Genomic DNA, 12,635 nt, shown 5'->3' with positions numbered 1-12,635 from the left:
ACCTTGGCGTTATTAGCACCATGCTCTAACCAACTGAGCTAACCGGCCAAACATAAAAACATCAGCAAACACAAAAATGCCAAATGTACCTAAAACAGGAGAAAATTCAGTATTTCAAAGATCAGCAATATTGAGTAGAGGAAGAGTCTCTAATAATGGGTTCCATGGTGTAATGGTGAGCACTTTGGACTTTGAATCCAGTAATCTGCTTTCAAATCTTGGTGGGACCTAACTTTGTTCAATTTCCTTAAAGTTGAATTTTAGGATAGCTTATCTATATTTAAACTTTGTATAAATCCCATCATCTTCAGTGGTTTCTTTACTCCAAACTAATTTTGAAACTGTTTCAAATCAGTTTTCAACTGGAGAGATGTTTGTCAAACATTTGGAAATAGGAAAAGTTGCAATAAGAATGCAGTGATCCATCACTTGTGCTATGGTTTTAAGATATTCTGGTTTTAAGAATTTTCTTCTTCAGTGTGCACTAATGAGAGTAAAGGTCTGTTCTTCTTCTCGTCTTAAAACTTAGTCCCCCATAGTAGATTCAATCACCAAATAAATGTCCTGATTGATTAATTTGCCTTAGCATTTCTTAGATTTGCCATATTGCTATATTTGATAAAAAGTTTTCTATGTATGCCATATAGAGAAATGCTGCATCAGCCAAAGGATGACATTTTTGTTTATTCCTAACATGGATTTAAAAATTCTCTGTTTTTTATGTGTCTATGATGTTCTCTAGCAAGTTTCAAGGGCTGCTAACTGTAGCCAATGCATTCATCCCACACTTCATGCACTTTGCCGCTGGATAAAATCCCTTCTTGGCATTTCTTGTAGGACAACAAGAAAAAGCACATGGCCCTTATGGGGATCGAACACATGACCTTGGCGTTATTAGCACCATGCTCTAACCAACTGAGCTAACCGGCCAAACATAAAAACATCAGCAAACACAAAAATGCCAAATGTACCTAAAACAGGAGAACATTCAGTATTTCAAAGATCAGCAATATTGAGTAGAGGAAGACTCTCTAATAATGGGTTCCATGGTGTAATGGTGAGCACTTTGGACTTTGAATCCAGTAATCTGCTTTCAAATCTTGGTGGGACCTAACTTTGTTCAATTTCCTTAAAGTTGAATTTTAGGATAGCTTATCTATATTTAAACTTTGTATAAATCCCATCATCTTCAGTGGTTTCTTTACTCCAAACTAATTTTGAAACTGTTTCAAATCAGTTTTCAACTGGAGAGATGTTTGTCAAACATTTGGAAATAGGAAAAGTTGCAATAAGAATGCAGTGATCCATCACTTGTGCTATGGTTTTAAGATATTCTGGTTTTAAGAATTTTCTTCTTCAGTGTGCACTAATGAGAGTAAAGGTCTGTTCTTCTTCTCGTCTTAAAACTTAGTCCCCCATAGTAGATTCAATCACCAATTAAATGTCCTGATTGATTAATTAGCCTTAGCATTTCTTAGATTTGCCATATTGCTATATTTGAGGAAAAGTTTTCTATGTATGCCATATAGAGAAATGCTGCATCAGCCAAAGGATGACATTTTTGTTTATTCCTAACATGGATTTAAAAATTCTCTGTTTTGTATGTGTCTATGATGTTCTCTAGCAAGTTTCAAGGGCTGCTAACTGTAGCCAATGCATTCATCCCACACTTCATGCACTTTGCCGCTGGATAAAATCCCTTCTTGGCATTTCTTGTAGGACAACAAGAAAAAGCACATGGCCCATATGGGGATCGAACCATGACCTTGGCATAATTAGCACCACGCTCTAACCAACTGAGCTAACCGGCCAAACATAAAAACATCAGCAAACTCATAAATGCCAAATGTACCTAAAACAGGAGAACATTCAGTATTTCAAAGATCAGCAATATTGAGTAGAGGAAGACTCTCTAATAATGGGTTCCATGGTGTAATGGTGAGCACTTTGGACTTTGAATCCAGTAATCTGCTTTCAAATCTTGGTGGGACCTAACTTTGTTCAATTTCCTTAAAGTTGAATTTTAGGATAGCTTATCTATATTTAAACTTTGTATAAATCCCATCATCTTCAGTGGTTTCTTTACTCCAAACTAATTTTGAAACTGTTTCAAATCAGTTTTCAACTGGAGAGATGTTTGTCAAACATTTGGAAATAGGAAAAGTTGCAATAAGAATGCAGTGATCCATCACTTGTGCTATGGTTTTAAGATATTCTGGTTTTAAGAATTTTCTTCTTCACTGTGCACTAATGAGAGTAAAGGTCTGTTCTTCTTCTCGTCTTAAAACTTAGTCCCCCATAGTAGATTCAATCACCAATTAAATGTCCTGATTGATTAATTAGCCTTAGCATTTCTTAGATTTGCCATATTGCTATATTTGAGGAAAAGTTTTCTATGTATGCCATATAGAGAAATGCTGCATCAGCCAAAGGATGACATTTTTGTTTATTCCTAACATGGATTTAAAAATTCTCTGTTTTGTATGTGTCTATGATGTTCTCTAGCAAGTTTCAAGGGCTGCTAACTGTAGCCAATGCATTCATCCCACACTTCATGCACTTTGCCGCTGGATAAAATCCCTTCTTGGCATTTCTTGTAGGACAACAAGAAAAAGCACATGGCCCATATGGGGATCGAACCATGACCTTGGCATAATTAGCACCACGCTCTAACCAACTGAGCTAACCGGCCAAACATAAAAACATCAGCAAACTCATAAATGCCAAATGTACCTAAAACAGGAGAACATTCAGTATTTCAAAGATCAGCAATATTGAGTAGAGGAAGACTCTCTAATAATGGGTTCCATGGTGTAATGGTGAGCACTTTGGACTTTGAATCCAGTAATCTGCTTTCAAATCTTGGTGGGACCTAACTTTGTTCAATTTCCTTAAAGTTGAATTTTAGGATAGCTTATCTATATTTAAACTTTGTATAAATCCCATCATCTTCAGTGGTTTCTTTACTCCAAACTAATTTTGAAACTGTTTCAAATCAGTTTTCAACTGGAGAGATGTTTGTCAAACATTTGGAAATAGGAAAAGTTGCAATAAGAATGCAGTGATCCATCACTTGTGCTATGGTTTTAAGATATTCTGGTTTTAAGAATTTTCTTCTTCAGTGTGCACTAATGAGAGTAAAGGTCTGTTCTTCTTCTCTTCTTAAAACTTAGTCCCCCATAGTAGATTCAATCACCAATTAAATGTCCTGATTGATTAATTAGCCTTAGCATTTCTTAGATTTGCCATATTGCTATATTTGAGAAAAAGTTTTCTATGTATGCCATATAGAGAAATGCTGCATCAGCCAAAGGATGACATTTTTGTTTATTCCTAACATGGATTTAAAAATTCTCTGTTTTGTATGTGTCTATGATGTTCTCTAGCAAGTTTCAAGGGCTGCTAACTGTAGCCAATGCATTCATCCCACACTTCATGCACTTTGCCGCTGGATAAAATCCCTTCTTGGCATTTCTTGTAGGACAACAAGAAAAAGCACATGGCCCTTATGGGGATCGAACACATGACCTTGGCGTTATTAGCACCATGCTCTAACCAACTGAGCTAACCGGCCAAACATAAAAACATCAGCAAACACAAAAATGCCAAATGTACCTAAAACAGGAGAAAATTCAGTATTTCAAAGATCAGCAATATTGAGTAGAGGAAGAGTCTCTAATAATGGGTTCCATGGTGTAATGGTGAGCACTTTGGACTTTGAATCCAGTAATCTGCTTTCAAATCTTGGTGGGACCTAACTTTGTTCAATTTCCTTAAAGTTGAATTTTAGGATAGCTTATCTATATTTAAACTTTGTATAAATCCCATCATCTTCAGTGGTTTCTTTACTCCAAACTAATTTTGAAACTGTTTCAAATCAGTTTTCAACTGGAGAGATGTTTGTCAAACATTTGGAAATAGGAAAAGTTGCAATAAGAATGCAGTGATCCATCACTTGTGCTATGGTTTTAAGATATTCTGGTTTTAAGAATTTTCTTCTTCAGTGTGCACTAATGAGAGTAAAGGTCTGTTCTTCTTCTCGTCTTAAAACTTAGTCCCCCATAGTAGATTCAATCACCAAATAAATGTCCTGATTGATTAATTTGCCTTAGCATTTCTTAGATTTGCCATATTGCTATATTTGATAAAAAGTTTTCTATGTATGCCATATAGAGAAATGCTGCATCAGCCAAAGGATGACATTTTTGTTTATTCCTAACATGGATTTAAAAATTCTCTGTTTTTTATGTGTCTATGATGTTCTCTAGCAAGTTTCAAGGGCTGCTAACTGTAGCCAATGCATTCATCCCACACTTCATGCACTTTGCCGCTGGATAAAATCCCTTCTTGGCATTTCTTGTAGGACAACAAGAAAAAGCACATGGCCCTTATGGGGATCGAACACATGACCTTGGCGTTATTAGCACCATGCTCTAACCAACTGAGCTAACCGGCCAAACATAAAAACATCAGCAAACACAAAAATGCCAAATGTACCTAAAACAGGAGAACATTCAGTATTTCAAAGATCAGCAATATTGAGTAGAGGAAGACTCTCTAATAATGGGTTCCATGGTGTAATGGTGAGCACTTTGGACTTTGAATCCAGTAATCTGCTTTCAAATCTTGGTGGGACCTAACTTTGTTCAATTTCCTTAAAGTTGAATTTTAGGATAGCTTATCTATATTTAAACTTTGTATAAATCCCATCATCTTCAGTGGTTTCTTTACTCCAAACTAATTTTGAAACTGTTTCAAATCAGTTTTCAACTGGAGAGATGTTTGTCAAACATTTGGAAATAGGAAAAGTTGCAATAAGAATGCAGTGATCCATCACTTGTGCTATGGTTTTAAGATATTCTGGTTTTAAGAATTTTCTTCTTCAGTGTGCACTAATGAGAGTAAAGGTCTGTTCTTCTTCTCGTCTTAAAACTTAGTCCCCCATAGTAGATTCAATCACCAATTAAATGTCCTGATTGATTAATTAGCCTTAGCATTTCTTAGATTTGCCATATTGCTATATTTGAGGAAAAGTTTTCTATGTATGCCATATAGAGAAATGCTGCATCAGCCAAAGGATGACATTTTTGTTTATTCCTAACATGGATTTAAAAATTCTCTGTTTTGTATGTGTCTATGATGTTCTCTAGCAAGTTTCAAGGGCTGCTAACTGTAGCCAATGCATTCATCCCACACTTCATGCACTTTGCCGCTGGATAAAATCCCTTCTTGGCATTTCTTGTAGGACAACAAGAAAAAGCACATGGCCCATATGGGGATCGAACCATGACCTTGGCATAATTAGCACCACGCTCTAACCAACTGAGCTAACCGGCCAAACATAAAAACATCAGCAAACTCATAAATGCCAAATGTACCTAAAACAGGAGAACATTCAGTATTTCAAAGATCAGCAATATTGAGTAGAGGAAGACTCTCTAATAATGGGTTCCATGGTGTAATGGTGAGCACTTTGGACTTTGAATCCAGTAATCTGCTTTCAAATCTTGGTGGGACCTAACTTTGTTCAATTTCCTTAAAGTTGAATTTTAGGATAGCTTATCTATATTTAAACTTTGTATAAATCCCATCATCTTCAGTGGTTTCTTTACTCCAAACTAATTTTGAAACTGTTTCAAATCAGTTTTCAACTGGAGAGATGTTTGTCAAACATTTGGAAATAGGAAAAGTTGCAATAAGAATGCAGTGATCCATCACTTGTGCTATGGTTTTAAGATATTCTGGTTTTAAGAATTTTCTTCTTCACTGTGCACTAATGAGAGTAAAGGTCTGTTCTTCTTCTCGTCTTAAAACTTAGTCCCCCATAGTAGATTCAATCACCAATTAAATGTCCTGATTGATTAATTAGCCTTAGCATTTCTTAGATTTGCCATATTGCTATATTTGAGGAAAAGTTTTCTATGTATGCCATATAGAGAAATGCTGCATCAGCCAAAGGATGACATTTTTGTTTATTCCTAACATGGATTTAAAAATTCTCTGTTTTGTATGTGTCTATGATGTTCTCTAGCAAGTTTCAAGGGCTGCTAACTGTAGCCAATGCATTCATCCCACACTTCATGCACTTTGCCGCTGGATAAAATCCCTTCTTGGCATTTCTTGTAGGACAACAAGAAAAAGCACATGGCCCATATGGGGATCGAACCATGACCTTGGCATAATTAGCACCACGCTCTAACCAACTGAGCTAACCGGCCAAACATAAAAACATCAGCAAACTCATAAATGCCAAATGTACCTAAAACAGGAGAACATTCAGTATTTCAAAGATCAGCAATATTGAGTAGAGGAAGACTCTCGAACAATGGGTTCCATGGTGTAATGGTGAGCACTTTGGACTTTGACTCCAGTAATCTGATTTCAAATCTTGGTGGGACCTAACTTTGTTCAATTTGCTTAAAGTTGAATTTTAGGATAGCTTATCTATATTTAAACTTTGTATAAATCCCATCATCTTCAGTGGTTTTTTTACTCCAAACTAATTTTGAAGCTGTTTCAAATCTGTTTTCAACTGGAGAGATGTTTGTCAAACATTTGGAAATAGGAAAAGTTGCAATAAGAATGCAGTGATCCATCACTTGTGCTATGGTTTTAAGATATTCTGGTTTTAAGAATTTTCTTCTTCAGTGTGCACTAATGAGAGTAAAGGTCTGTTCTTCTTCTCTTCTTAAAACTTAGTCCCCCATAGTAGATTCAATCACCAATTAAATGTCCTGATTGATTAATTAGCCTTAGCATTTCTTAGATTTGCCATATTGCTATATTTGAGAAAAAGTTTTCTATGTATGCCATATAGAGAAATGCTGCATCAGCCAAAGGATGACATTTTTGTTTATTCCTAACATGGATTTAAAAATTCTCTGTTTTGTATGTGTCTATGATGTTCTCTAGCAAGTTTCAAGGGCTGCTAACTGTAGCCAATGCATTCATCCCACACTTCATGCACTTTGCCGCTGGATAAAATCCCTTCTTGGCATTTCTTGTAGGACAACAAGAAAAAGCACATGGCCCTTATGGGGATCGAACACATGACCTTGGTGTTTTTAGCACCATGCTCTAACCATCTGAGCTAACCGGCCAAACATAAAAACATCAGCAAACACAAAAATGCCAAATGTACCTAAAACAGGAGAAAATTCAGTATTTCAAAGATCAGCAATATTGAGTAGAGGAAGAGTCTCTAATAATGGGTTCCATGGTGTAATGGTGAGCACTTTGGACTTTGAATCCAGTAATCTGCTTTCAAATCTTGGTGGGACCTAACTTTGTTCAATTTCCTTAAAGTTGAATTTTAGGATAGCTTATCTATATTTAAACTTTGTATAAATCCCATCATCTTCAGTGGTTTCTTTACTCCAAACTAATTTTGAAACTGTTTCAAATCAGTTTTCAACTGGAGAGATGTTTGTCAAACATTTGGAAATAGGAAAAGTTGCAATAAGAATGCAGTGATCCATCACTTGTGCTATGGTTTTAAGATATTCTGGTTTTAAGAATTTTCTTCTTCAGTGTGCACTAATGAGAGTAAAGGTCTGTTCTTCTTCTCGTCTTAAAACTTAGTCCCCCATAGTAGATTCAATCACCAAATAAATGTCCTGATTGATTAATTTGCCTTAGCATTTCTTAGATTTGCCATATTGCTATATTTGATAAAAAGTTTTCTATGTATGCCATATAGAGAAATGCTGCATCAGCCAAAGGATGACATTTTTGTTTATTCCTAACATGGATTTAAAAATTCTCTGTTTTGTATGTGTCTATGATGTTCTCTAGCAAGTTTCAAGGGCTGCTAACTGTAGCCAATGCATTCATCCCACACTTCATGCACTTTGCCGCTGGATAAAATCCCTTCTTGGCATTTCTTGTAGGACAACAAGCAAAAGCACATGGCCCGTATGGGGATCGAACACATGAACTTGGCGTTATTAGCACAACGCTCTAACCAACTGAGCTAACCGGCCAAACATAAAAACATCAGCAAACACAAAAATGCCAAATGTACCTAAAACAGGAGAACATTCAGTATTTCAAAGATCAGCAATATTGAGTAGAGGAAGACTCTCTAATAATGGGTTCCATGGTGTAATGGTGAGCACTTTGGACTTTGAATCCAGTAATCTGATTTCAAATCTTGGTGGGACCTAACTTTGTTCAATTTCCTTAAAGTTGAATTTTAGGATAGCTTATCTATATTTAAACTTTGTATAAATCCCATCATCTTCAGTGGTTTTTTTACTCCAAACTAATTTTGAAGCTGTTTCAAATCAGTTTTCAACTGGAGAGATGTTTGTCAAACATTTGGAAATAGGAAAAGTTGCAATAAGAATGCAGTGATCCATCACTTGTGCTATGGTTTTAAGATATTCTGGTTTTAAGAATTTTCTTCTTCAGTGTGCACTAATGAGAGTAAAGGTCTGTTCTTCTTCTCGTCTTAAAACTTAGTCCCCCATAGTAGATTCAATCACCAAATAAATGTCCTGATTGATTAATTTGCCTTAGCATTTCTTAGATTTGCCATATTGCTATATTTGATAAAAAGTTTTCTATGTATGCCATATAGAGAAATGCTGCATCAGCCAAAGGATGACATTTTTGTTTATTCCTAACATGGATTTAAAAATTCTCTGTTTTTTATGTGTCTATGATGTTCTCTAGCAAGTTTCAAGGGCTGCTAACTGTAGCCAATGCATTCATCCCACACTTCATGCACTTTGCCGCTGGATAAAATCCCTTCTTGGCATTTCTTGTAGGACAACAAGAAAAAGCACATGGCCCTTATGGGGATCGAACACATGACCTTGGCGTTATTAGCACCATGCTCTAACCAACTGAGCTAACCGGCCAAACATAAAAACATCAGCAAACACAAAAATGCCAAATGTACCTAAAACAGGAGAACATTCAGTATTTCAAAGATCAGCAATATTGAGTAGAGGAAGACTCTCTAATAATGGGTTCCATGGTGTAATGGTGAGCACTTTGGACTTTGAATCCAGTAATCTGCTTTCAAATCTTGGTGGGACCTAACTTTGTTCAATTTCCTTAAAGTTGAATTTTAGGATAGCTTATCTATATTTAAACTTTGTATAAATCCCATCATCTTCAGTGGTTTCTTTACTCCAAACTAATTTTGAAACTGTTTCAAATCAGTTTTCAACTGGAGAGATGTTTGTCAAACATTTGGAAATAGGAAAAGTTGCAATAAGAATGCAGTGATCCATCACTTGTGCTATGGTTTTAAGATATTCTGGTTTTAAGAATTTTCTTCTTCAGTGTGCACTAATGAGAGTAAAGGTCTGTTCTTCTTCTCGTCTTAAAACTTAGTCCCCCATAGTAGATTCAATCACCAATTAAATGTCCTGATTGATTAATTAGCCTTAGCATTTCTTAGATTTGCCATATTGCTATATTTGAGGAAAAGTTTTCTATGTATGCCATATAGAGAAATGCTGCATCAGCCAAAGGATGACATTTTTGTTTATTCCTAACATGGATTTAAAAATTCTCTGTTTTGTATGTGTCTATGATGTTCTCTAGCAAGTTTCAAGGGCTGCTAACTGTAGCCAATGCATTCATCCCACACTTCATGCACTTTGCCGCTGGATAAAATCCCTTCTTGGCATTTCTTGTAGGACAACAAGAAAAAGCACATGGCCCATATGGGGATCGAACCATGACCTTGGCATAATTAGCACCACGCTCTAACCAACTGAGCTAACCGGCCAAACATAAAAACATCAGCAAACTCATAAATGCCAAATGTACCTAAAACAGGAGAACATTCAGTATTTCAAAGATCAGCAATATTGAGTAGAGGAAGACTCTCTAATAATGGGTTCCATGGTGTAATGGTGAGCACTTTGGACTTTGAATCCAGTAATCTGCTTTCAAATCTTGGTGGGACCTAACTTTGTTCAATTTCCTTAAAGTTGAATTTTAGGATAGCTTATCTATATTTAAACTTTGTATAAATCCCATCATCTTCAGTGGTTTCTTTACTCCAAACTAATTTTGAAACTGTTTCAAATCAGTTTTCAACTGGAGAGATGTTTGTCAAACATTTGGAAATAGGAAAAGTTGCAATAAGAATGCAGTGATCCATCACTTGTGCTATGGTTTTAAGATATTCTGGTTTTAAGAATTTTCTTCTTCAGTGTGCACTAATGAGAGTAAAGGTCTGTTCTTCTTCTCATCTTAAAACTTAGTCCCCCATAGTAGATTCAATCACCAATTAAATGTCCTGATTGATTAATTAGCCTTAGCATTTCTTAGATTTGCCATATTGCTATATTTGAGGAAAAGTTTTCTATGTATGCCATATAGAGAAATGCTGCATCAGCCAAAGGATGACATTTTTGTTTATTCCTAACATGGATTTAAAAATTCTCTGTTTTGTATGTGTCTATGATGTTCTCTAGCAAGTTTCAAGGGCTGCTAACTGTAGCCAATGCATTCATCCCACACTTCATGCACTTTGCCGCTGGATAAAATCCCTTCTTGGCATTTCTTGTAGGACAACAAGAAAAAGCACATGGCCCGTATGGGGATCGAACCATGCCCTTGGCATAATTAGCACCACGCTCTAACCAACTGAGCTAACCGGCCAAACATAAAAACATCAGCAAACTCATAAATGCCAAATGTACCTAAAACAGGAGAACATTCAGTATTTCAAAGATCAGCAATATTGAGTAGAGGAAGACTCTCGAACAATGGGTTCCATGGTGTAATGGTGAGCACTTTGGACTTTGAATCCAGTAATCTGATTTCAAATCTTGGTGGGACCTAACTTTGTTCAATTTGCTTAAAGTTGAATTTTAGGATAGCTTATCTATATTTAAACTTTGTATAAATCCCATCATCTTCAGTGGTTTTTTTACTCCAAACTAATTTTGAAGCTGTTTCAAATCTGTTTTCAACTGGAGAGATGTTTGTCAAACATTTGGAAATAGGAAAAGTTGCAATAAGAATGCAGTGATCCATCACTTGTGCTATGGTTTTAAGATATTCTGGTTTTAAGAATTTTCTTCTTCAGTGTGCACTAATGAGAGTAAAGGTCTGTTCTTCTTCTCTTCTTAAAACTTAGTCCCCCATAGTAGATTCAATCACCAATTAAATGTCCTGATTGATTAATTAGCCTTAGCATTTCTTAGATTTGCCATATTGCTATATTTGAGAAAAAGTTTTCTATGTATGCCATATAGAGAAATGCTGCATCAGCCAAAGGATGACATTTTTGTTTATTCCTAACATGGATTTAAAAATTCTCTGTTTTGTATGTGTCTATGATGTTCTCTAGCAAGTTTCAAGGGCTGCTAACTGTAGCCAATGCATTCATCCCACACTTCATGCACTTTGCCGCTGGATAAAATCCCTTCTTGGCATTTCTTGTAGGACAACAAGCAAAAGCACATGGCCCGTATGGGGATCGAACACATGAACTTGGCGTTATTAGCACAACGCTCTAACCAACTGAGCTAACCGGCCAAACATAAAAACATCAGCAAACACAAAAATGCCAAATGTACCTAAAACAGGAGAACATTCAGTATTTCAAAGATCAGCAATATTGAGTAGAGGAAGACTCTCTAATAATGGGTTCCATGGTGTAATGGTGAGCACTTTGGACTTTGAATCCAGTAATCTGATTTCAAATCTTGGTGGGACCTAACTTTGTTCAATTTCCTTAAAGTTGAATTTTAGGATAGCTTATCTATATTTAAACTTTGTATAAATCCCATCATCTTCAGTGGTTTTTTTACTCCAAACTAATTTTGAAGCTGTTTCAAATCAGTTTTCAACTGGAGAGATGTTTGTCAAACATTTGGAAATAGGAAAAGTTGCAATAAGAATGCAGTGATCCATCACTTGTGCTATGGTTTTAAGATATTCTGGTTTTAAGAATTTTCTTCTTCAGTGTGCACTAATGAGAGTAAAGGTCTGTTCTTCTTCTCGTCTTAAAACTTAGTCCCCCATAGTAGATTCAATCACCAAATAAATGTCCTGATTGATTAATTTGCCTTAGCATTTCTTAGATTTGCCATATTGCTATATTTGATTTAAAGTTTTCTATGTATGCCATATAGAGAAATGCTGCATCAGCCAAAGGATGACATTTTTGTTTATTCCTAACATGGATTTAAAAATTCTCTGTTTTTTATGTGTCTATGATGTTCTCTAGCAAGTTTCAAGGGCTGCTAACTGTAGCCAATGCATTCATCCCACACTTCATGCACTTTGCCGCTGGATAAAATCCCTTCTTGGCATTTCTTGTAGGACAACAAGAAAAAGCACATGGCCCTTATGGGGATCGAACACATGACCTTGGCGTTTTTAGCACCATGCTCTAACCAACTGAGCTAACCGGCCAAACATAAAAACATCAGCAAACACAAAAATGCCAAATGTACCTAAAACAGGAGAACATTCAGTATTTCAAAGATCAGCAATATTGAGTAGAGGAAGACTCTCTAATAATGGGTTCCATGGTGTAATGGTGAGCACTTTGGACTTTGAATCCAGTAATCTGCTTTCAAATCTTGGTGGGACCTAACTTTGTTCAATTTCCTTAAAGTTGAATTTTAGGATAGCTTATCTATATTTAAACTTTGTAT

General features: G+C 35.9%; 1 non-coding gene across 1 annotated transcript; it reads right to left on the bottom strand.

The window, feature by feature from the left end:
• Positions 1-12,316: 12,316 nt before the first annotated feature.
• TRNAF-AAA (transfer RNA phenylalanine (anticodon AAA)) lies at positions 12,317-12,390 on the bottom strand. The gene has a single exon. It is a non-coding gene; the product is annotated as a tRNA-Phe (tRNA).
• Positions 12,391-12,635: the final 245 nt, after the last annotated feature.

The sequence above is a fragment of the Taudactylus pleione genome, unplaced genomic scaffold, assembly GCF_031769625.1.
Source record: "Taudactylus pleione unplaced genomic scaffold, aTauple2 ptg000085l, whole genome shotgun sequence".
NCBI classification, from domain to species: domain Eukaryota; kingdom Metazoa; phylum Chordata; class Amphibia; order Anura; family Myobatrachidae; genus Taudactylus; species Taudactylus pleione.
This window is presented reverse-complemented; position numbering and strand designations above follow the sequence as displayed.